Source organism: Neophocaena asiaeorientalis, unplaced genomic scaffold (genome assembly GCF_003031525.2).
Source record: "Neophocaena asiaeorientalis asiaeorientalis breed wild unplaced genomic scaffold, Neophocaena_asiaeorientalis_V1.1 scaffold319, whole genome shotgun sequence".
Classification (NCBI taxonomy): domain Eukaryota; kingdom Metazoa; phylum Chordata; class Mammalia; order Artiodactyla; family Phocoenidae; genus Neophocaena; species Neophocaena asiaeorientalis.
This window is the reverse complement of record NW_020174103.1, coordinates 1881136-1907536: the sequence shown is the minus strand read 5'-3', so window position 1 is coordinate 1907536 and position 26401 is coordinate 1881136. Positions and strand designations below refer to the sequence as shown.

At 38.1% G+C, this 26401-nt stretch overlaps 1 long non-coding RNA gene across 5 annotated transcripts; it reads right to left on the bottom strand.

Moving 5' to 3' along the window:
- Positions 1-6116: 6116 nt before the first annotated feature.
- Positions 6117-25063, bottom strand: LOC112406041 (uncharacterized). 5 transcript variants are annotated; one of them, XR_003004482.1, is made up of 6 exons: positions 24935-25063; positions 24605-24688; positions 21190-21270; positions 17501-17618; positions 15617-15677; positions 6117-7385 (listed from the first exon to the last, which is right to left on the bottom strand). It is a non-coding gene; the product is annotated as an uncharacterized LOC112406041 (long non-coding RNA). The 5 variants fall into 5 exon arrangements; XR_003004480.1 differs by lacking the exon at positions 15617-15677 and adding an exon at positions 11012-11175; XR_003004478.1 differs by lacking the exon at positions 15617-15677 and adding an exon at positions 11025-11175.
- Positions 25064-26401: the final 1338 nt, after the last annotated feature.

The window sequence follows — 26401 nt, the reverse complement described above, 5'->3', positions numbered from 1 at the left end:
TTGGGGGGAGGGGGGGGGGAGGAGAAGTGGAGGCGGGATGGGACCAGCAGCCCTGAGAAGTGGTTGGGGGAGGGGAGGGGTTCCCACGCCCAGAGGGGAAACAGGGGAGACCCTGGAGAGGGCAGAGAATCAGAAGGGAATGAGGCCAGCATTTACCCTGCCCACTTGGGCCCTGGGGAGCCTGCTGAGGTCCTGGGCCTGATCCTCTGCCCATCAAGACCTCCTCCAGCCACGTGGGTCCTGCAGGAGTGGGAGGGAGAAAGGGGGGAGGAAAAGTAAAGGCTGGCGGAATTGGACCAGCACCCATGAGGGGCAGCTGGGGGAGGGGAAGGGTACCATGCCTGGAGCGGCCCACCCACAATTAGGGATCAATGGGGACAGGGGAGAGCCTCAGGAAAGTGGAGGATCGGAAGGGAGTGCAGCTAGAGTTTTCCCTGGCCACTTGGGCCCTGGGGAGCCTGTTGAAGTCCCGGGCCTAATCTGGAGCCAATTACAAGTATTGAAATTGAATCTGTGATTTAAAAACTCCCAACAAACAACACTCCAGGACCAGATTGCTTCACAGGCGAATTCTATCAAACATTTAGAGAAGAGTTAACACTGATCCTTCTCAAACTCTTCCAAAAAACTGCAGAGGGAGAAACACTCCCAAACTCATTCTACAAGGCCACCATCACCATGATACCTAAACCAGATAAAGATATCACAAAAAAAGAAAATTACAGACCAATATCACTGATGAACATAGATGCAAAAATCCTCAAAAAATACTAGCAAACAGAATCCAATACAGGACCTAATAAAGGCCATATACAACGAACCCACAACAAACATCATTCTCAATGGTGAAAAACTGCAAGTATTTCCTCTAAGATAAGGAACAAGACAAGGATTAAAGACCTAAATGTAAGACCAGACACTATAAAATTAAAACTCTTAGAGAAAAACATAGGAAAAACACTCTTTGACATAAACCACAGCAAGATCCTTTTCGACCCACCTCCTAGAGTAATGAAAATAAAAACAAAAATAAACAAATGGGACCTAATTAAACTTAAAAGCTTTTGCACAGCAAAGGAAATCAAAAACAAGACGAAAAGACAACCCTCAGAATGGGAGAATATATTTGCAAATGAAAGCAACGGACAAAGGATTAATCTCCAAAATATATAAACAGCTCATGTAGCTCAATATTAAAAAAGCAAGCAACCCAATCAAAAAATGGGCAGAAGACCTATAAATAGACATTTCACCAAAGAAGACATACAGATGGCAAAGAGGCACATGAAAAGATGCTCAACATCACTAATTATTAGAGAAATGCAAATCAAAACTACAATGAGGCATCACCTCATACCAGTCAGAATGGCCATCATCAAAAAATCTACAAACAATAAATGCTGGAGAGGGTGTGGAGAAGAGAGAACCCTCTTGCACTGTTGGTGGGAATGTAAATTGATACAACCACTGTGGAAAGCAGTACGGAGGTTCCTTAAAAAACAAAAAATAGAACAACCGTATGACCCAGCAATCCCTCTACCGGGCATATACCCTGAGAAAACCATAATTAAAAAAGAGACAGGTACCGCAATGTTCACTGCAGCACTATTTACAACAGCCAGGACATGGAAACAACCTAAATGTCCAACGATAGATGAATGGATAGAGATGATGTGGTACATATATATACTGGACTATTACTCAGAGATAAAAAGTAACTAAAAAAAAAAAAAGTAACAAAATTGGGTCATTTTTAGAGATGTGGATGGACCTAGAGTCTGTCATACAGAATGAAGTAAGTCAAAAAGAAAAAAACAAATATATATTAACACATATATATATGTGGAATCTAGAAAAATGGTACAGATGAACCTATTTTCAGGGTAGGAACAGAAGCACAGAGGTTGAGAACGGACGTGTGGATGCAGTGGGGGAAGGGGAGGGTGGGAAGAATTGGGAGATTAGGTTTGACATAAACACACTACCATGTGTAAAATAGATAGCTAGTGGGAACCTGCTGTATAGCACAGGGAGCTCAGCTCAGTGTTCTGTGATGACCTAGATGGGTGGGATGGGGCAGGGGGAGGGAGGTCAAAGATGGAGGGAATATATTTATACATATAGCTGATTCACTTGGCTGTACACCAGAAACTAACAAAACACTGTAAAGCAAGTATACTCCAATAAAAAAATTATTTGATTAAAAAAAATGTTAATCCCATCCCCCCCCCCAAAACAGTTTAAAGACATAAATATAAGACATGAAAGCATAAAACTCCTAGATGAGAACACAGGCAAAACATAGTCTGACATGAAATGTAGCAATGTTTTCTTAGGTCAATCTTCCAAGGCAGAAGAAATAAAAGCAATAAACAAATGGCACCTAATCAAACTTACAAGCTTTTGCACAGCAAAGGAAACCATAAGCAAAACGAAAAGACAACCTATATACTGGGAGAAAATATTCGCAAACAATGCAACTGACAAGGGCTTAATTTCCAAAATACACCAACAGCTCATACAACTCAATATCAAAAAGCCAAACAACCCAATCAAAAACTGAGAAGACCTAAATAGTCATTTCTCCAAAGAAGACATACACATGGCAAACAGGCACATGAAAAGAAGCTCAACATCACTAATTATTAGAGAAACGCAAATCAAAACTACAATGAGGTACCACCTCACACCAGTCGGGATGGCCATCATCAATAACAAATAATAAATGCTGGAGACTTCAAATAAAAAAAAAAAAAAAAAAAGAACTCCAATAAATGCTGGAGAGGTGTGTGGATAAAAGGGAATGCTCCTACACTATTGGTAGGAATATCAATTGGTGCAGCCACTATGGAGAACAGCATGGAAGTTCCTTAAAAAACTAAAAGTAGAGTTAGCATATGATTCAGCATCCCACTCCTGGGCATATATCCAGGGGAAATTCTAATTTGGAAAGATACATGCACCCCTATGTTCAAAGCAGCACTATTCACAACAGACAAGACGTGGAAGCAACCTAAACGTCCATCAACAGAGGAATGGATAAAGAAGATGTAGTGTATATATACAATGGAATATTACTCAGTCATAAAAGAGAATGAAATAATGCCATTTGCAGAAACATGGATGGACCTAGAGATTATCATACTAAGTGAAGTAAGTCAGAGAAAGACAAATATATGATATCACTCATTTGTGGAATCTAAAAAAAAAAAGATACAAATGAACTTATTTACAAAACAGAAACACATTCACTAACATAGAAAACAAACTTATGGTTACCAAAGGGGAAAGGGTGAAGGGATAAATTAGGAGTTTGTGATGAACAGATACACATACATTATATATATATAATAATATACATTATTATATAGTAATATATAAAATAGATAAACAACAAGGTCCTACTGTATAGCACACGGAGCTATATTCAATATCTTGTAATAACCTATAATGGAAAAAAATCTAAAAAAGTATATATATGTAAAACTGAATCACTTTGCTGTATATATGAAACTAACATGACATTATAGATCAACTACACTTCAATAAAACAAAACAAATAACAGAAAAAAATGTTTAGAGCAACAACCTACAAAATATAAAAAACGTAGGATTTAAATTCGTGTGTAAGACCTATATGAAAAAAAATGCAAATATTTACTAAAAAAAGAAAAGCTATAATTTAAGCTGACCTTGTTCCTGAATTGGAAGAATCAGTTTTGCAGAGATATAACTTCTTTCTCAATTTGAAAACTACTTAAGTGTAATTCCAATCAAAATGATCATAAAACTAATCTGGGGGCTTCCCTGGTGGCACAGTGGTTAAGAATCCCCCTGACAATGCAGGGGACACGGGTTCGAGCCCTTGTCCCGGAAGACACCTCGTGCCGCGGAGCAACTAAGCCCTTGCGCCACAACTACTGAGCCTGCGTGCCACAACTACTAAAGCCCATGTGCCTAGAGCCCGTGCTCTGCAACAAGAGAAGCCACTGCAATGAGAAGCCCGCACCACAACAAGAGTAGCCCCCACTCATCACAACTAGAGAAAGCCCGCACACAGCAACGAAGACCCAACGCAGCCAAAAATAAATTAAAAAACAAAACCTCATCTGGACTAATAAACTTATAAAAATAGTCAAAATATTCTTAAAAAACAAAGAATTTTGAGTTATAATTATCAGGTGTTATAACCTCTAGTAATTAAGACATTAAAATGGCAAATTAAAGTACGATTTCATTTCATTTCTCCCGCAATTTTTTTTTAAAGATGAATATAAAAATTAAATAAGTCCACAAAGACAGCAACAGAGATTTTTCTTTTGTCTTCATCATCTTGGGAAGTAATCTGGGATTTTGAGAGGTCATTTTACATGTATAACTACCATTTATAGAATGATTACTCCATGCCAGGTGCTGTATTTTGCATCTTACACATATAACTTCATTTGATCCATACAACCTTAACAGTGTATTATCTGGTACTATCTGCATCAGCCATTTGAAAAAATTTTGTGAGAAATTAAATAGAGTAGTAACTGATTTCACAGGGCAGAGGAAGCAAACCAGTTTGCCCCAGAAAACCCAGGAGGGGCTCAGAACTGACCTGGTATAATGGATGATGTAGATAAGGTTCCATATAACAAAGAGAGGTTGAAAGACTGCATGCAGGAGCCATAAATCCCTCCTCCTACACATCTCCACATCTCTACTCCCAAGACATTCTCTGCATTAAGTTAAAAGGAGACATCCAGGGCCCAAGAAACCAGGTGCAGTTGTGAGCATGAGTGAGAGCTGAAAAAAGAATTCACTGAAAGTCTGTTTTGGGAATACGGTCACTTCCAGCCCCTTTTCGCTGTCACATGTGCAAAGTATTAACAGCAGCACCAAACAAAGGACTCAGTCTCAAGACTGATACGTAGGATAACTACCCAAACAGACAGCTTTCTACCCAGCGATTCAAGAGTGAAGTTCCCCATAACATTTAAATATGAAAGAACATCCAAGGATCAAATGGAAAGGCCCTGGGGAGAAAAAGTAAATCTAAGGTAACGAGAAAAAGAGATCTTGGTTCCGTGAAACAGATACTGCCCAGAAAATAATATTTAAAAGAATTTTTTTCTAGAGGGATAAAGGGCATCCAGAAATAAACATAGTATTTTAATGAAAAAGAAATAATCAGGGAACAAGAAATAGGTCTTGGAAATTAGAGTTCTGACAGTTGAAATTAAAAATTCAATAGATGGCTGGAATTTACATAGGCAAGGAAATGTCCCAGGAACAGAAAAAGCAGCTTGGGAGACTCACAAAAAATTGCAGAAAAAGATATAAGACAAAGAGATTCAGTTCAAGGTAACTGGATTTCCAGGATAATTGGACTTCCAGAAAGAGATAAACTGAAGGGTGGGAGAACATTATAATTTGTATAAAAAGTAATAAAATAAATTTTCCCAGATTTGAGAGATCCATCATGTACCCAGTACAATAAATTTAAAAAAGCTAAACAACAGGCACATGTTCTTCCAATTCCAGTATATCAGAGACAAAGATTACAAGAGCCCCAAGGAGTATGAGGACACAGGTTCTGAGTAAAAGAAGGAGAATCAAAGTTGCACTGGGCATCCAAATAGCAACAGTAGATGTAACTCTGGTATAAACGCTGGTAACCTTGCTACCTCTTTACTCCTCCTCTGAGAAAGCAAACAAAACAATGAGGAAAAATAACAAATAAGTAACCAAATAAAGATTCTTTTTAAATGCCCCACTTTCTCAGCAAACAGGTGACAGAAAAAATCTGCAAAACTCTAAAGAAACATGGACTTGCCTGGTGGCAACAGTGGTTAAGAATCCGCCTGCCAATGTAGGGGACACAGGTTCAAGCCCTGGTCCAGGAAGATCCCACATGCCACGAAGCAACTAAGCCCGTGCACCACAACTACTAAGCCTGCGCTCTAGAGCCTGCGAGACACAACTGCTGAGCCCGCGTGCCTAGAGCCCGTGCTCTGCAACAAGAGAAGCGACTGCAATAAGAAGCCTACACACCACAACAAAGAGTAGGCCCCCTGCTCGCTGCAACTAGAGGAAGCCTGCGTATAGCAACGAGGACCCAACACAGCCAAAAAGAAATATAAATAAATAAAATAAAATAAAAACTGTAAAGAAACGCAATTAAAATTAAACAGAAAATGCAAAGGAAATGTCAAGGGGCCTCATGAGTGGCAGATCTCAGAAACTACCAGGCAAGTATACTTCCTGAAAGGCAGAAACTCCTCCAGAAATGCAAAATCTAGAATCTGTAAATCTAACAACTGAGGGGGGAGGTGAGCTGAGCTTCAGCAGAAGTCAGATGCAGAGAGAACAGGCACAGAGAGTATTTGGAGGGCTCCCGGCAGCAGATCTCAGAAAGGTCCAGCAAAAACATACCCCCTGAGGTGCAGGGCTCATCTGGAAGAGCAGGGGCTCTGTCCTCTGTCTGCTGTGCTGGTGAAGGACCTGGGGATGCAGGACCAGTGACAAGTCCTCTCCGACTGAGCCTGGGTCAGACGACAGAGGAAGCAGGGCTACACAAAACATTCCTCAGAAGAGCCACAGTAGCGAGTCAGTGGTCTCTGTGAAGCAAAGAGGGCCCCTCCTACCATCCACAAACCCAGATGCAAATAGCTGAGCTGGGAAAAACCAAGTCATTAAGAAACAAGTGTTCATGAAAGGCTATGGCACAGCATCGGTAAGTGATTTTGTAAGAAAAAATGTGGGAAGGAGCTGCAAAATTGTCAAACGCAAGAAAGCCATTCACAGAAAAACATTGTCATAGAACAGATGAAAACACTGAGCGCACATTCCAGCACAGGGTAGAACTCTCTGCGAGACTGTCATCTCCACGGAGGACGCAGAACACAGGGCAGGAACTCAGATGTTAATAAATTTTTCTTTGGCACTTTTGCTGCACTAACTATAGACTTAGGAAGTCCTTTTCCTTTAGAGAACATAAAAATATCCACCACTGTTTACTTTTCTGATATGGCTTCACTTTTAGCTCTTTACTCCATCTTTAATTTTTTTCTGGAATTTGGTTTGAGGCAGGAATATACTTAAATTTTTTCAGTATACCTATTTTATTTGGGGATGGGGAAATGCGTATTTCCAAGATATTGCATGCTCATGGGCCTGCTAGAAATTCTCTGGTTTGATGCGTCACTTGTACTGAGGGTGGAATCTACTTGCAGCTTCTTCACGAGTTTGTGCTCCGATCAGCACAGCCCAGCGATGTCATGGGTGTCTCCCAGCCTGTCACTGCACCTGTCCTTGTGCTCACTGCCAGGGAGGCTGCAGAGTCTCCAACAAGATCCAATGTTAAGACTTACAACTGAAGGTGCTTTTGTTTCAGGTACCTGTAAAACCCATAAAAAGCAAATTTAAAAAAACAGGGCAAATTTATGGCAGTTTTATAATACTTTTAATAGTTACATGTTATTTTTATATCTATTTTTATATTAGTAGATATCTACTATATCTACTTTTGCTCAAAAATGCAAATTATTAATAACTATTATTCATGAGGAGAATTGGGAACTGTATAATTTATTCAGAGGAATTCCACCATAGAAACTAAAGTATTTTAGATATATTTTTATCTCAAGTGACATTAAAAAAAAGTATTACAAAAGTTTTAAAACACAAAGTAAAATGAACCCCCAGTACACCCACACATAACCATCATCTTTAAAAAGTTATCAACTATTCTGTTATTCTTCAAGTCACATTTATTGATTGCTTGTTAAGTTTCTGGAAAATGTCCAAGCCTCCCTTACCTCATTTAAAGCTAACAAACCCAACGAACGAGGTTGTGGTAGAATTAGTGTAAAGCTAACAGTTTACTTGCATTGGATACCTTCCAACAAAGGGGCCCTAGAAATATGTTCACATGGTTATGTTTTTGTAAAATTTACAAAAATCACACATTTTAATCATTAAGAGCGCTGTCTCTTTCCACTTCAACTGCTCCTTTGTGCCTTCTCCTGCTCCTCCATAAAGTGGCAGTGAGCACTTCTAAGATTTTATTAAGGGTTGACTGGGACATACTTTTGTGTTTTGTAATCTCTTCCATGTGTAATTAATTACATTATTGCTGGCCATCTCAGTTTGGGATGTCTTCTAGAAATACTCTGAATGTGGTCAACCTGAAGAATATTTAAGAGCACTCATTCTGTAGAAAATTTAAAATGCACCAAAGTCTTACAGCTCAGATTTCAAAGAAACTCAACAGAAGTTTCCTCAAATTTGACAACAATCAAAAAAAATTACACCGTATTACTAAGAAATGGTTGAGAATTTGAAAGAAACCTCTGTAAACTGTCAGAAATAAAAAGCAAATTTCCATCAACTATGTAAAAGATACTCAAAATGAGCTTCCTATTACTCCTATTACTATAGAAAAGTATATTACAAAGTTGTCAAATGAAAAGACAATATGTATGCTTACCTTGGTCTAAATAATATTTCAAATTGCATCTAATACTGTATTCATAGTTTTGTGGAGGTTTTCTTAAAGAGCTTGCCAAATTCAATAAGCAATAAGCCCCACAAAACCTGGAACCATTTATGAGGTTAGTATATTATCCTTGTTGAAAGATCAGTTCTTCAAGGTCATGTAGATATTAAAAGGCAGAACATGATTTAAAATCACAGTTTCAAAATACTGTATAGTAAATACAAAAAACGATATGGTTAAGTGTTGGTTATCTGTTCATGACAAACTCTGTGATTATGGCAATTCATTTAACCTCTTGAAACTTCAGTTTCGCTGTGTACAAAAAAGAGATCCTACTAGATCATCTTTAAGTCGTCCCTTCAAGACTAGACCAATGACAGCTACCTTGAACTCAGTACTGGGTGGAGGACACAGTCTATCACAGGGCATGGGGCATGGGTTGCTAGGCTCTTGGACACGTTAAAATTTGTAGAAATTATGGTGATTTTTTGGTTTATATTCTTTCCTAATAATGACTATAGGAAAACAGCCTGCCCCCCCCACCAAAAGGAATATATAGGGGTAACGAAGTGTAATTACACTTAGGGTTCTGTTGAGTTAACCAGCCTAGAAGAGAAAAAAATACAGCCATATACTACTGGTCAGTGCTGTATTTGACTAACTCATGAAGTATGTCTAGATGAGGGCTTTTTCTTTTTTAATTGAATTTATTTTTGAGATAATTTAGATTCACATGCAGTTGTAAGGATTTCAATACACAGAGACACCATGTATCTTCTTCTCAGTGTTCCCGGTGAATCTTGCAAAACTATAGTATAATATCACAACCAGGATACTGAGTGACACAGTCAAGATACAGAATATTTCCATCACCACAGATCCCTACCACTGTCCTTTTACAGTCACACTCACTTCCCTGACATCCTCGCCACCTCCTTAACCTCAACTCCTTAATCTTAAGAATTTTGTCATTTCAAGAATGTTATACAAATGGAATCATACGATACGTAATCCTTTGAGATTGACTTCTGTCACTCAGAATAATTAAGTTGTTTTAAATAACAAAAATCTGTTCCTCCTTACTGCTGAGTAGTACTCTATGCTCTGGAAGCACCACAGCACTCTTGTGCATGTGGATGTTTGGTGGTTTCAGCACCATTTGTTGAAAAGACTACCCTTTCTTTGTTGAATTGCTTTTGCTCCTGTCAAAGGTCAGCTGATTGTATGTTTGTGGATCCATTTCTGGGTCCTGTGTTCTGTTCCATTATCTATTTGTCCACTCTGTCACTACCAAACTGTCATTTTTTGGTGAGTCATGAAGCTGGGTAGTCACTCCTCCAACTTTGCTCTTTTTCTTCAATACAGTGTTGGCTATTCTGGGTCTTTGCTTTGCCATATAAACTTTAGAATCAGTTTGTTGATATCCACAAAGTAACCTGCTAGAATTCTCATCTGGATTACACTGAATCTACAAATCAAATTGGAAGAACTGATATCTTAACAATATTGAGTCTTGCTATCCATGAACCCATAATATCTCTCTACTTACTTAGATCTTCTTGGATTTCTTTCTTCAGAATTTTAGTTTTCCTCATACATTTCTGTACACAATTTTTCCTTACATATATATTTCCTAACACATATATTCCCTTACACATATTTTGTTGGATTTATACCTAAATATTTCTTGTAGAAAACACACAGTTGATTCTTACTTTTTTTAATCTACTCGACAATCTCTTTTAATTAGTATATTTTGACCATTCACATTTAAAGCGACTATTGGGGGAATTCACTGGCGGTCCAGTGGTTAGGACCCTGTACTCCCACTGCAGGGGGCCCAGGTTCAATCCCTGGTTGGGGAACTAGGATCCCGCAAGCCGTGTGGTGTGGCCAAAAATAAAAATAAGAAAACAAAGTGACTATTGGTATAGACAGATTAACATACACTACATTTGTAACTTTTCTACGTGTTACCTTGTTCTTTCTTCTTTTTTTGTTTTTTAAAAAAATATTTATTTCATTTATTTTTTTGGCTGCATTGGGTCTTCGTTGCAGCACGCAGGCTTCTCTCTAGTTGAAGTGTGCAGGCTTTCTCTCTCTAATTGTGGTGCAGGCTCCAAAGCACGTGGGCTCTGTAGTCTGCAGCTCGTAGGCTCTCTCGTTGAGGCGGGCGAGCTCAGTAGTTGTGACATGTGGGCTTAGCTGCCACACAGCACGAGGGATCTTAGTTCCCCAACCAGATATCAAAACTGTGTCCCAGTCACTGGAAGGCAGATTCTTTATCACTGGACCACCAGGAAGTCCCCTTTTTTTTGTTTTTGCTTTTGTTTTTGTTTTCCAATCTTTTCTCCCTTCTCTGGTTTTAATTGAGCATTTTATATGATCCTATTTTATCTTCTTAGCATATAAATTATACTTAAAAAAATTTTTTTTTAATTTTAGTGGTTTCTCTAGTGTTTGCAACATATATTTACAACAAATCTAAGTCCACTTTCAAACAACACAATACTGCTTCATGCTTACCCTTTTTACTTACTATATTTTCTTCCTTCCTGATGTTCCCAGATTCCTCCTTTAATGGTCTGTTTACAGAACTTCCCTTAAAGGTTCATTTTAGCATTGGTCTGTTGATGACAAATTTCCTTAGTTTTCCTTCACCTGAGAATGTTTTGATTTCTCCTTCATTCCTGAAAGATATTTTCACCAGATAATCTATGTTGACAGTTCTGTCAGTATTTGAAAAATGTTGTGCCTCTTTCTGGCCTCTTCTGTCTATTTTTCTCTATATGTAAGGTGCCTTTCTTCCTCAGTGCGGTCAAGACTTCTGTCTTTAGTTTTACAAAGTCTGACTTTGTAACTGGTGTGGATTTCTTAAATTCATTCAGCTTCTTGAATTGAGATTTGTCTTTGCTCAATGGGGAAAGTTTTCAGACAATGTATCTTACTTTTCTAGCCCTGCCCTCCTCCTTTCCTTCTGGTTCTCTGATGACATGAATATTAGCTTCTTTGTTAGAGTCCCACAGGTACCTGTGGCTGGATTCTTTTTTTCCCCAGTCTATTTCCTCTCTTGTTCAGATTGTGTAATTTCTATTGTTTACCTTCAACTTCACTGATTCCTTCCTCTGTCCCATCCATTCCTCTCTTGAGCCAATCCATTAAGTTTTTTATTTTGGTTATTGTATTTTTCATTACTAAAATTTCCATTTGGTTCTTTATATCTTCTACTTCTTTGCTGAGACTTCCTCTTTTTTGTTCAGAGACATTCTATGTTTTCATTCGTTTCAAAAACGCGTCTTAATTTCTTGTTGAAGCTTTAAAATCTGTGTCAGATAATTCTAGCATCTATGGCAGCTCAGTGTTGGTATCTACTGTCTTTTTCACTCAAGATATTCCTGGTTCTAGGAATGACATGTGACTTTTTATTGAAACAGACATAGACATATTGGTTATTATATTATGAGACTCTAGATCATAAACTTTCTGCTTCAGTTGGTTTCCGCTGACACCACTTTAGGAGCAGAAAGGGGGATGTTGTTTGTTGCCTGGTTACTACCAGGTAGTAAAGAAGTCCAAGCTCCCTAGTTAGCTTCTGTTAATACCTGAAGTTGGGGGAAGGGGCTCCTTAATGCTGACCAAAGGTAAACGTCAGGACTCTCCATGAGGCCTCCTCTGACATCAGCCCAGTGGGATGGGATTCAGGCCAGTGGTACTTCATTATAAGCTGGCAAAGGTGGAAGTCCAGGCTCCCCACTTGGCCTTTGGTGGTTTGGGTGAAGCTGCAGTGTTCTCTGTGGTATTTGGCTGAAGCAGAGAGGTTATTGTGTAAAATAATATGTCTTCTGTCTTGCTAACCTGCCCCTCCCTGATCTTTTGAAGAGAAGACAGGCTTTTTGCAGGGCTTTCTTGTCTGCATCCATTGGCATTTCCAGGTTGCTAGCTTCTTCAGCTCCAAGCCTGAGATATGAGGCAAACAGAAAACTCAGGGAACTCACCATTCTATCATTCTGTGAGTTCTAACGTTCATAGCTGGTCTGCCTTCTCTCCATCTTTCAGTCTTCTTACGTTTATAAACAACGTTCAGGGTTTCTAGTACATAGCAGGAAGAATCCCAAAGTACATTCCCCATCTATTTACCCTCAACTTTTGATTTTATATCTATCTCCTCTAGGCACACATTATTGGGTCTTGCTATTTATTCATTTTGGTTCATCTCTGCCTTATTAACTGGTGTGTTTAGACCATTTTTTTTTTTTTATAAATTTATTTTTGGTTGCGTTGGGTCTTCGTTGCCATGTGTGGGCCTTCTCTAGTTGTGGCGACCGGGGGCTACTCTTCATTGTGGTGTGAGGGCTTTCCATTGCAGTGGCTTCTTGTGTTTCGGAGCACAGGCTCTAGGCGTGTAGGCCTCAGTAGTTGTGGCACGTGGGCTCAGCAGCTGTGGCTCACAGGCTCTAGAATGCAAGCTCAGCAGTTGTGGCACACAGGCTTAGTTGCTCTGTGGCATAAGGGATCCTCCCGGACCAGGGCTCAAACCCGTGTCCCATGCATTGGCAGGCAGATTCCTAACCACTGCACCACCAGGGACGTCCAGACCATTATTATTTAATGTAATTATTGCTATGGCTATATTTAAACATAATTGTAAGTTTTGTTTGTACGCACTGTTTTGTTCTTCTGTACCTTTTCCTGCCTTTTAAAAAAATATTTAAACATTTTTAAAACTTCCATTTTATTTATATTTTTTAGTTATACAATCTTTCCTTTTTATGTAGTTAATATTGTACCACTTCATGTAATACATAGAAACTTTGCAACCATATACTTCACTATACCTAACCCCTACTATTTTATGCTCTAGTTCAGCGGTCCCCAACCTTTTTGGCACCAGGAACCGGTTTTGTGGAAAACAATTTTTCCACGGCGGTCGGCTGGGGGGGCGGGTATTGTGTGTGTGTTGGGGGTGGTTCAGGCGGTAATGCAAGCAATGGGGAGTGGCAAATGAAGCTTTGCTCGCTCACCCGCCGCTCATGTCCTCCTGTGTGGCCCAGTTCATAACAGGCTACGGACCAGTATCAGTCCATGGCCCAGGGGTTGGGGACCCCTGCTCTAATTGTCATGTGTCTAGTACAAATGACAAAATAATGTTACAACTTTTGCTTTCTTTTAAAGAAATTAACAAGAAAAAAATGGTATTTTATATTTGCCTATTTAACCATTTCTCATGCTTTTTGGTCAAATCTGCACCACTTCTCAAAACTTGAGGATTACCAAAGTGCACCATTTTCCTCTAATGTGGATGAATATAAATTTCATATTAAGACTGTTCCTCACCTTCCTCATTAACTCATGACAAGTAAAGAAATATCACTTGGCACCAACATGCTTGTAAATTAAAACACAAACTTAAGCAATAAACCAGGTAGCAGTACTGATTATAAGGTAAGTTAGTTATAAGATGTTTTTGTTTTTCACACTATCAATTGCAATTTTTAAAAAATGCTAAATATAAAAATCTTGTTGAAAATTCTCTGTCCAAACCCTGAACATCTCTACAATATTAAAAAAAACAGGAAATATTTTCAACTCATTTTTAAGAGTACCTCAGTTTTTCTCCAAAGTAAACATGAAAGGTTATATAAGGCGTAACTATATACCTGAAATTTAAAACAGAAGAGTATCTTTATTTCCCTTAGAAGTTCACTGGGAAATAGGAATATTTGGAGATGTAAACGATTCATAAAAATGAACTGATATGTAGGAAATGTCCAATACTATGCAAGCATTTACTGAGCTTCTACTATGTGCTAGACATTGCTAATAACCAGGGTTATGGACTCTTTTCAAGAAACTCACTACCTAGTAGGGGAAAATGACAAAAAAAATGAACTCTTATTATAAGGAAACCAGAAAGGTTGAACTTTACTATCTTGAAGAAAGTGGGGAACTAGTGAAGGATTTTCAGTAGGGGAGAAAAATGGTAAACCTCACAGACTGGCTAAACTACCATCCACTCCCCTTGCCCCCCTTGCTTACCTTTATTATAGAAGCTAGGAAAGGTAAAAAATCACATTCCAAGCCTCTACTGCAATGAGGGATGGCCACATTGATACAGTTCTTGCCAGTAAAATGCAAATCTACTTGAAAAGGCTTCTGGCAAACCTTTTGATTTTTTGATATCCAGGGCTTGTTCCACCCCTTGCCTTCTTGCCTTAAATCCAGCATGTGTAAAACTGTGCCAGTCATGCTATAACCCTAAGGGAAAGGCCAAAATCATCCCAGGTAACACAGCAATGATACCACTGAGCTACTCAAGCAAAGCCTGCAGCCATCTCCAGATTTCTTGTTATTCAAAATGATAAGTCCATTCAAGTGATTTAGTTGGGTTTTCTGTCATGAGTCTGAATGTCTTCTTGACCAATAAAAGTTATAAGAATAAATGTCTATTTCAGAATAGCCATTTCTGAGTTACTGTGGAGGATGGATTAGGAAGGGACAAGAATGAAGGTAGTGAGACTTGTTATGAAGTTATTATTGTACTCTAAGCAAGAGAAACAAGGGCAGTGATGACAGTGAGGAAAATATAGATTCAGAGATATTTAAAAGGTGAGAGAGAAAAGGCAAGATAAAGAAAAGGTTTCAAATATCTTCTAAGTTTCAAGTTTGAGAAACTAGGTGGATAGTCATGCCATTCTCCAAAACACATATGGTGAGGCATAAGTTCAGCTTTGGACCTATTCAGCTTGGATACCTATGGGACAACACGTGAAAATGATAAGGCAGTTGACTATGGATCTTGAGGTCAAGAGTGAGGTCTGGATTAGAGAAACCCAGATTTGAGAGTACCGTCAGATACAGAGTACTGTCCAATAGAATTATAATGTAATTCTAATTACATATGTAATTGTAAAGTTAAAATAAATAGATGTATTTAATTTTAATATTTTATTTAACTCAGTTTTTCCAAAATATTATTTCAACGTGTTATCAGTATAGTTATTAATGGGGATGATTTACATGCTAAGTCTTTAAAATCTGATGTGTATTTTATACTTAAAGCTCATCTCAATTAATCTGAATGCCTTTTTCATCACAAATACTTGATCTATACATAAATTTCATAAAACTTACACTTGAAAAAAGTAGATTCACATACCCATACTGTTCCAAACACATTTAAGTTTGCCAGTACCTGAAAGAAAATTTTTCCTTTACTTTTTAAATCCACACTGGAAAAATCCTGTTTATCTGTTTTAAAAAAATTGATTTGCCTTCAGAGCAAAAGCACATCAGTTTGAAAACTACATTTGTCCAAGTTAAGTAAATTCAATAAATCTTGTGTCAGCTCAGTATTGCTAACACTGAAGTCAGAGTTACTGAGTAAACTGAAAAGCAACTTTAAACTTATCAATAAGTAACATTTTTCAAATTTTTCTTGTAGTTTTTGTAGCAAATTTACCTGTCAAAAACAGTTAAAATCTTATGCATACCAATTCATATTAGAAAAATGTGTAAAGTTATTCTGACTTTTATTTTTTAAAGTTTCAATTTCAAAATAAATTCTAGAGGCTTCCCTAGTGGCGCAGTTGTTAAGAATCCGTCTGCCAATGCAGGGAACACGGGTTGGAGCCCTGGTCCGAGAAGATCCCACGTACTGCAGAGCAACAAAGCCCACGTGCCTAGAGCCCGTGCTCCCCAGCAAGAGAAGCCACCGCAATGAGAAGCCCACGCACCGCAATGAAGAGTAGCTCCTGCTCACTGCAACTAGAGAAAGCCCGCGCACAGCAATGTAGATCCAATGCAGCCAAAGATAAATAAATATTTTAAAATTTTTTCTTTAATAAATAAATAAATTCTAGTACTTGTCTAGGTAGCACAAGTAGGCTTTTTCCCTTACTTGGAGCTTCAAATTTAGATCATTCATATTCTGTGTAATACTGAGCAGAAAACAAACGGCCCAATTTTCTCTTTGATTATTTTAATATTTGGCTAGCATTTCTGTTGTTGCAAGAACATCTTGAACTGGTGTTAACGGTACAGTAAGTTTTGTAGAACTTTTCCACAATTCAACCAACTGGCAGAGTACACAAATCACTAAATTCATTGTCTTTTAATCTGTTCAACAATCCTGTAAGCTGATGTTGACTCATAGCACTTAACACGTAACAACTGTACCCATGACAGCATCATAGAGATCATTTCAGAAAACTGAGCACAAGTACTCTCAAACTGTATCACACAGTGGAATGAAGAAATAGGGGAAACACCAAGCTCATTTAAAAATTCCAATGAAATCTGACTTTTGACCTAACCTAGCTGGAATGCCATTTATTATGACAAGAAGTACTTTTTTCTCATCTAGATGAAACTCTTGATAATTTAAAGATTAAAATATAGCTATACAGGCCATGAATTGAAATTATTTCTTTGTAAATTTTTAAGTCCTATGAGACAAAATGCACTCCAAGTATTACTTGGACAGCACATTTTCTATTACATAACTCATCTAAAGCTAAAGAAAAGTACTTGTAATTTTTCAGATTTTGAATCAATTAATCTTTAATATTGTTAAAAGTTCCTATATTCTACAAGCAACATTTGGTGACAACTGAAGACTCTGTACTTTTTTTATAAGATGTTTTTAGGCTTTAACTCATAAATTTCTAACAATTTCTATAACTGAAATAATGAACTTTACTTTCCATCTATATCTAAAACTAATTCTTTTTCATGCAAGAATCCAAGCTGTTTTATATCTGGCCAAACTTAACAAACTCAATCCTTTTAAAAGTTGTTCAAAAAAATTCTGTTGGACATTTCATTGTGATTTCAGGCGACTAAATTTCAATTCTTTTTTGACTTTTGAAAGGTAACTTCATTCACTCATTCATTATGCATTTGCTGGAACTGTCTCAATATTGTTACTTTACTGTCTTATTTTTTGTTAAGTTATAGCTTGTTTTTCTCTGCCACAACAAACTGCAATCGTCATTCACTGTGAAATCTGCAACATACCTTCTTCCAGTCTTTGTTTACCGTCCCAGTTGTAGGACTAGCTTCTGCAGTTCTACTTGTTGCTTTTTCAGTATGCCTTCATTTTAAAATTTAAAGTTCGTTCATATTCATGTCTAAACTAAAACAAGTATATCAATTACCAACTATGATTTACAGAAGTATCACTGTAATTCCAGTTGTCCGCATAAAATATTCAGATAAATACACTACGTTACATTGATTCATAGTAAAAAATAATTTACATTGAATCCAACACCAACTCAATCAGTGATGTTTATATATAATACCAGACATAGCACATGGATCTGACAAGCACATTCCAACAATCACACCTTAAGCAAGATAACAAAGTTAAATGTATTTTTAAAAAAAATAAGTTGAGTTCAACAAAAATATTTCACACTGCTTTAGTTTTTATGTTTAATTAAAATTAATTTAAAAATCTACTTTCTTAGTCCTACTGAACTCATTTCAAATGCTTAATAGCCACATGGTCCTAGTGGTTACCATATTAGATAGTGCAGATATGGAAATGAGAAAGACAAAAGTCACAAGGCTTGCAGTTTTTATTCCATTTCTCTTTTATTTGATATAACTTCCAGGGCTTAGAAGTTATTTGGGTTATATTACTCTTTCGTATCCTTACAAAAAAATTTAAAAAAGCAAAAATGGAATTGTTGGATGTTCTGTACAGGATTCCCTGAAATATGTATTTGGCTCACTCTAGCAGACATGGACCAACCTCTAAAAACCCATTGCTCCTAAAAACAATCAACTTTATCTCTTTGGAGAATGCCTTTTAAACAGCAACGTGCTGAATAATGTTTAACAACTGGCTTTTGAAATAAAAATGTATGCATTTAAAAAATGTGCAGCATACAATTTACAAATGATAAAATCATATACAATACTCTTTTCTCTTTGGCCGCACCACGCGGCTTGCAGGACCTTAGTTCCTTGACCAGGCATTGAACCCAGGCCATGGCAGTGAAAGCGCCAAGACCTAACCAGGGAATTCCCACACAATACTCTTTATTATACGTTCCATATAGCCAACTGATTCTCATAGACTTTTGTTGACTTTTGTCGAACTCTTGTATCTGTAGCTAATCTGTGATTGCAATTTGACCAGGATCTTACAAAGGGAGTTGCATCCCAATCAGCTAACTCTTTTCCCAACAAACTTATAGTCATTAAATCTGATATATGACCTACTGTTAAACTATTTCTCACCCTTGTACAAATTATGTTCATTAAATTGAAACCTCTTTCAGCTTCAGCACTATTGACTGCAATGGTGCTAACTATCTTTTTAGCTTTTTGTAGGAATTGAAACATTGTTTGACTTTACATTATTATTTACAAATTCCCAAAAATCATTCAAATCAATTTCGAATTTTAAAATTTCACACAAATGAAATAATTTTTTTCACCAGTTATCCATGGTGAAGTTATTTCTTCATAAGGCCATGTAGAAGGTTCTAGCAAATCAAAATAATTAAAAATACTTTCATCATGGTTCCTGTCAGATAAAAGATGTAAGTTCATGTGTTGAATTATATTTTCTAGTAACATGTTCCTAGGAAGGGCATTAAATTTATTATTTTTATTAAATGGAATATCTTTAAACATATCTGACTTAATCAAACCTTCAATTTGAGATTCATGCTTTCCAGCACCAATTTTTAAATTTTCCAAGGCTTTTATGGTACGTTTGATCAATTTTTGTGCTTTCTGAATGTTAGCTGAGCTTGACTGTAATGCAGTTGAAAGTAGTGAAAATTCTTCAAGAATGTCAATCATTAAAGCAAGGTCTTGCAAGAAATTAATGTTAGCTAATCTCTTTGCCAAACCAGAATGAGAATGAGAAAAATGCATATATAATACAGGATATGCACGCCATACAGCAGCAGCAGCTTGTAAACTACATGCTGCCCATTTTGGTCCCATTATCCGGCCAATTTTAACAATTTCAATTTCAAGATCTTTAGCTACATTTTCTAAAAGCTTGTTTTGATTTTTATTAGATTGATGATAATTAGAATAAATTTTATGGAGAAATATTTTTAAATTATTCACTGTTTTATTTCAGATATTGAATCATCAAGGGACAAGTGCAATCGATGGTTTAAAACAGTTCCAAATAATGATTTCAGGAAAATTTTCTAACAACTTTGTAGCTACTCCAGACTTTCTTCCCAGCACTGTATTAGCACCATCAGAACAAAATGCAATTAAATTTGCTTTCAAATATTCATTAGTGAAACCACAATCATTTAAAGTACTCAATAATGTATTGAAAATACACTCTGCTGTGGTTGACACCAATTCTTTCAAAGCAACAAATAACATAACGGGTGCAGGAACCGACTGAACTGTGCACTGGAGATAAATCACGAAGGTCCTTTTCTTTGAAACTGTGGATGACTCATCAATTACAATACAGACTTTGGCATTTTCTTCTATAATATTCTTAAATATCGTCATCTTTATTTCTTTTGCAATATGCTTTGCTATTCTTGTTGCACCGTATCGTGTATTTAAACAACTGACCTCTCCATTTTTCTCTTGTAATTCTATTGCCCCTTCAATATCAGATAAAGGTCTATTATGTTTTATTAAACTATAAACAGTATTGAAAACTTTCACAGTAGCATCAATATTTTTATTACTTTGTTTATGCACTAAATTAGAAACTGAGTCATTAATTGATTCCTTTAACAAATCCTGAATTTTACCATGGGCTTTAGAAACATCATGTTCCCTAATTTTTTTTTGCAGAGAAGCTTGTCTAGTAGTTTTATTACTGCCGTTAGGGGTTACTAAATATGCAATCCACTCCTTGGACACATGGACATGCTTTTCTGCTTTCAATCCCAAATGCCGAACTGTTGAGCAATCCTTACATCCTAATTTACTTTCTTTTATTTCAAGCCATTTGTACTGTTCTGTAAACATAAATGCTTGTTTTTCATTCCAACAATCTGCAAGCACAAGATTATCCATTTCTTCCTTTGATGAACATGATGGCTTTTCTTCAATGATTGGTTGTTCAACATATTTGAAATGTGATTCCTTAGACTTAGACAATCCACAATAGTTTACCTTTAAGTTTTTATATACTTGAATTTTTAAATTGATGTATAGTTGATTTACAACGTTATGTTAGTTTCTGGTGTACAGCAAAGTGATTCAGTTATATATATTCTTTTTCACATTCTTTTCCATTATAGGTTATTACAACATACAGTAGGACCTTGTTGTTTATCTACTTTATATACAGTAGTTTGTATCTGCAAATTCCTAACTCCTAATTCATCCCTCCCCTATCTTTCCCCTTCGGTAACCATAAATTTGTTTTCTATATCTGTGAGTCTGTTTCTGTTTTGTAAATAATTCCATTTGTATCATATTTTAGATTCCATATATAAGTGGTATCATATGGTGTTTGTCTTTCTCCTTCTGACATACTTCACTTAGTATGATAATCTCTAGGTCTATCCATGTTGCTGCAAATGGCATTATTTCATTCTTTCTTATGGCTGAGTTATACTTGAATTTTTAAGAATGGCTATGTTTAACAATCAGCTCAAATTTAACAAACAATTCTTGCAAGCCAGTTCAAGCCACCTCCAGCACACACTGCACTTAATGACACAACTGAAGAAACACAAATATAATATACTTACATCACTATGATAGGTGCTACGCTCTTTATCATCACCACAGACCAGATCAATGTATTCAAGAACAGGTCTTGATGGTCCCTCCTAAAAAGGAAGTCAGCAAATTTACAAGTCATTAACAATCATTCAAACCAAATGTGCCTTTACAATCACTAGGGGTTTTTTGGTTGGAATTAGCAAGATTTCCTGTGAAGAGGTGGCCTCACCGGTGGTGCAAAATAATCAGAAACAGAACCAGCAGTGGTAAAGATTCAGAGAAGACCAATATGCAATGACGACAAAACCCAAAAAGAGCCTAAATCTATATAGAGGGAAAAAGCCATGTACTCCTTTGGAAATGGGAAATAGACCAGGGATAATGTTAAAAACACACAGATATCACGGTACACAGTATTTTTTAACTGGGATGGTTATCAATAATCTTTTACATATCTAAGCTCAAAAGCATGGAGTTCTTTGGTATATCTGCTTCATCCTCCATATCCTTACGCAACCAAATATCAAATCTCTTCAATCTTTTCTTTACACACATACTACCTTCAACATAGACCAGGCCATAAATACCCCAGTTGAAAACCTAGATTTTATTTTACAGGCAAAGGAATCAACTAGTAGTGTTGAGACGGGAACCACATTAAAGCTGTGCTTCAAGAAGATTAGGAGACAGGACTTCCCTAAGACTCCATGCTTCCAATGTAGGGGGCCCAGGTTCAATCCCTGGTCAGGGAGCTAGATCCCACATGCCATAACTAAAGATCCCATGTGCCTCAACTAAAGATCCTGTGTGCCACAACTAAAAAAAGATCCCGCATGCCGCAACTAAGACCCAGCACAGCCAAATAAATAAATATTTTAAAAAATAAAAAATAAACTTGAACTGCTAATTATTTTTTTTTAAAAAAAGGAGAAGAAGATTAAGAGAGTATGAAATGTGGGATGATCAGTTAAGAAGAAAACCAATGAAGACAAATGGTAATTTAATGCTAAAGTAGAGTGAGGGCAAGGAGAATAATAAGCAAGTGCCCTCTTCTGTATGCACACTGCACTTCAGGAAAATTTACTCCAAAGATAAGAGCTCTTTCTGTACTCCCCAATTTTCATCATTCCTTTCTTTCAGCATACTGTGTTTAGTTTGGGGCTTATATATATGGCAGCATACAAAGAGGATGCTGTGCCATAATGCAGACTGAGGCTGGAAAATACGATTTATACGAAAAAACTAAGAAATCCAAACCAGAATACGTCAAGTAGTAACATTCTTGATAAAAGATATAAAAAGAACACAAAAATTTTTTTGTATCTGAGAACCCTCAAGCAGAGCATTGTACCCAGTAGCATTTCATCTTTTTTGGATGGTACTATAAGAAACATAGTAATAAACACATCCTAATGGAACCCAGCATAGGATGGGGTGAGAGGAAGTAAATTCTGATCTGAATGTAGTTTAAAGGAGAATTAACTGATCATTTTTATGTGGTACCATTTAAATGCAACAGGAATATTTTTACTAGATTCTTCTCGTACTGCAATTCCACTCAGTGCATATAATTCATTTCTTATTGAGCTGTCAAATCTTCAATCCTCTAATTGTAAACAAGGCTATTTCTAAGAGGTTCTATCAAGCTGGATGTACACTACTCTGGATGCAAAGATACAAAAAATTCTCTATATTTAAAATAAAATTTAAATTAAGATTTCTAAACCTCACCTTAACACAAGCTAATATATTAACTTAGTCAGAATTTACAACATGATTATGCATTTAATCCTGAGAGTATGACACAAAATTACACCCATTTATTTCTCCAACCTTAATTTTGTAGAATCCTACTGTGTTTCTCAAAATAAAGCACACAAATCATAAACACTTGTGTCACGCCTAGCTAGAGCTGCACAAAACACCATCAAGGTCATCGTATCCTATTCATTGTCTTTATACCACGGTCAGGAAGAACCTAAATTATTTTTCCTAATGACCCCTGCAATCCTCTTTCCCAATGTTTTTCAGTACAAAAACAGACATCATGGCTCTTCAATTTCCACAGCTACATCACTTACTCCCCACCACATGGGGAGGCAAAGTCAGCATACAATCCTTCTTGGTATCCCCAAATTTATAAAAGTTCAAGTGTCAAGAAAAAAGTACTACATGCACTATTGTGGCGAAGAATGTCAAGGAAATGATCTTGATCTTTTTAAAGAATTTCTATATAACCCTACTAGAACATAAAAACAATGTTACCACAACCTTTAGGGAGGGAATTTTGTTTGATTTAAAAACAAGTCATTTGCAAGAGGAAGGAGATATGGGGATATATGTGTATGTATAGCTGATTCACTTTGTTATAAAGCAGAAACTAACACACCATTGTAAAGCAATTATACTCCAATAAAGATGTCAAAAAAAAACTGAAAAAAAATATAAAAATAAAAACAAGTCAATTACATGGTTGCCGTAAACCTACAGTAACTAAGAAACACACAAACATTAAACACGCAAACCTTTAAAAAAGATTATACACCTTTAACAGCAAACCTCAACTAACCACAATATTCAAAAACAGTCGTTCACAGTAGAAATATTTTCTAGCTAACTAAGATACTACTTTAAGCAGAGCCTTTGTAAAACTTTAACAGTGTGGGGTGGAAATTATCCTCAAATGTATCATAGCACCCCCTTCAGTTTTTGCAACCAATGTTTTACAAAGTGTGTTCACAGCTTCATACACCCCTGCATTTGCACCAACATCAAGATTCCTGGGCCCCACCTCCCATTTCTGATTCCATAAGTCTGGAGTGAGGTCCGGGAATCCACACACTTCTACTTACTAATGCTTGAAAACTACTGTCCGAAGGGAATAAAAACAGAAAGATACAGGATGCTCCTGGTGATACGGGCCCTTCATTGTGAACCTCGCCTGCTGGACTGTGCTGTAACAGGATGAGCTCGGAGCTTAGTGAAGTCTTCAAGCCACCCGCCCTCACGTTATGGAGACACACAGGCTCAGAAGTTGAGTTCCTGCAGCCCTTCTGGTTTTCTACCTCATTCCTCATCACTAGCCACCCTTCTCCCTAACCTGTGTGCTATCTTTTAGAAGTTACTCTTGTCTCATTTCAAAGCACTCTTAGGAGACCACAACCCTCTGCGTACATGAATGGCTCTAAATGCAGGGGGAGAGGCGAGATTCAGGGTACAACACGCACCGCAGTCCACAGGCTTTGTGATGCCTACTGGGGCTGCTCAGACACCTCTTCAGGCAAATTCCCTACTCCTATGCCCTACTCCACAGTGTACAGTCCCTATCAGACATTCACACACGTTTGCTGCAGGAAGAACAAACAGGTGAGAGGTAATCACATCACGGCTTATCACGCATAGTCTCTGACTCGGAAAAACCCGAATATCGTCGCTACTTACACTAACAAACTGAATGTCATCTTCATTTTCCTCGGGTGTTGACTCGGACGCCTCAGGCCCAGCTGGAGGGACACATTCTATTATCTATAAAAGTAAGCCAAAACACGGTTATCTAGACAACCCCGCACTTACAGGAGATTTTTCCTAAGGGAACGAAGAAGGAAAGCTCTCGCGGAGACCTAACGGAGCCCCAGCCTCCGCGAGCCCGAGCTCGCGTCCGTGGAACCGCAGGGGCCCCTCCGCATCCCTTCTCCCCGAGGTCCCCAGACCCCAGGTACGGCCCAGCACCCCCCGGACTCTTCACAAGGCCGGGCCCAGCCCGCTACTCACCTCCGACCCTGGGTCTTCCAGCTCCCCGCCGCCGCCTCCGCCACCGGCGGCAGAATGGGCTGCAAACCGCTTCCCCTGAGCAGCGGCCCAGTAGGCCCGTGGGACCTGGCCTCCCTCCCAGAGTTCCGGACACCCTCGTCCGCCGCGCGGGCCGCTGGGAACTGTAGTTCCGGCCGCGCCGAGACCGCTCCGCGCGCGGAGGGGCGCGGAAAGACTGAGCTACTGCGCATGCGCTCCTCGAGAAGCTTCTGCTGCTCAAGTGGAGTCATTAGGTGACCTTTCTCTCCCAACTTCTCTGTTTTCTGTTTTAGAACAAAATTGTGGCTTATATAATAGATCGATGGTGTTAAAATGCTTACTAGTGAAATCATGACCAACCGTTTTCTTTAAAAAACACAAACGATTGTGAACAGATAAAATGTGTGAAAACAGGTATTATCTGAGGACATGTAAAGCTTTTCCTCCTTTCCCCATCAGCCTAAGATCACCTGTAGTCCGACGAACCTGTATTCCCACAGAATCACCTTTATGATTCTGACCCTGGCCTGCAGTGAGCGAGGCCATACAGCGGAATAACCTCGGGAGACAAAGGAATGGAGTTATGAGATTTTAAGGAAGGGTTTAGGTAGGTGAAATGTCAGTGAAACTGTTCTGATAGGGTCAAAGGCAATTATAGGGCCGCGTGTAAAGAGTTCAACATTAGGTCTGGACTGCAAAGGTCTTGGTAACTTGGGAACTACAAATTAAGATAGATACTAAATGATGTATCCAGAAACCCCTGTGCCAGGTGTGAGATATGAAGCTGGTTCTCTATATCAAAGAGATATACCGCAAAAAAAAAAAAAACGATTTTCCTAGTCTGCTGGTAAGAGTTCAATAGAAACGCACTGTCATAGGTTGCCGTTGGGAGTTTTTCAGTTAAGTTCTTGGTAAACAGCAACACGTATGTGCCTAGAGCCCAAATGTGCTCATGCCCTTCATTTCGGTAATTGTTGAGGGGATGGTCTTTTCCATTTAAGATACTCTAATAGGTATGTGAGCACAGGCTCCGGATGCGCAGGCCCAGTGGCCATGGCTCACGGGCCCAGCTGCTCCGCGGCATGTGGGATCCTCCTGGACCGGGCCACGAACCCGCGTCCCCTGCATCGGCAGGCGGACTCTCAACCACTGCGCCACCAGGGAAGCCCTGCATTGTGATATTTTTCAAAAATATGTATTTATTTATTTGGTTGCACCAGATCTTAGTTGCGGCAGGTGGGTTCCTTAGTTGCAGCTTCAGGGCTCCTTAGTTGTGGCATGCATGTGGGATCTAGTTCCCTGACCAGGGATCGAACCCAGGCCCCCTGCATTCGGAGCTCGGAGTCTCTTATTCACTGCACCACCAGGGAAGTCCCCTGCGTTGTAATCTTAATTTGCATTAACCTAATGACTAATAACGTAATAATGTCGAGCATCTTTTTATGTGTT